This window comes from Tupaia chinensis, unplaced genomic scaffold, assembly GCF_000334495.1.
Source record: "Tupaia chinensis unplaced genomic scaffold, TupChi_1.0 Scaffold000101_1, whole genome shotgun sequence".
NCBI lineage: Eukaryota > Metazoa > Chordata > Mammalia > Scandentia > Tupaiidae > Tupaia > Tupaia belangeri.
In genome coordinates, this window is record NW_006159565.1 from 6,291,507 (window position 1) to 6,291,760 (window position 254).

Consider the following 254-nt stretch of genomic DNA (forward strand, 5'->3'; position numbering starts at 1 on the left):
CGTCTCTGGGTTCCCCAAATTTCCCTCACATAGTCCTAGCCATCCCAAGCTCTCCCTTGAACACCTCCCCTGACCACCCCTCGCTCAAGAAGCTCATGGGGATTTTCAGACCAAGACTGGTTTCATTATTTGGCCTATGTCCATTCCAAGTTGTCATGCCTTAATCATACTTGTGACCTGTTATTAAATATTTTGAATTATGGACCAGACTCATGTATTTAATCAGAAAAACCACATTTTCCTCCTGTTTTCCC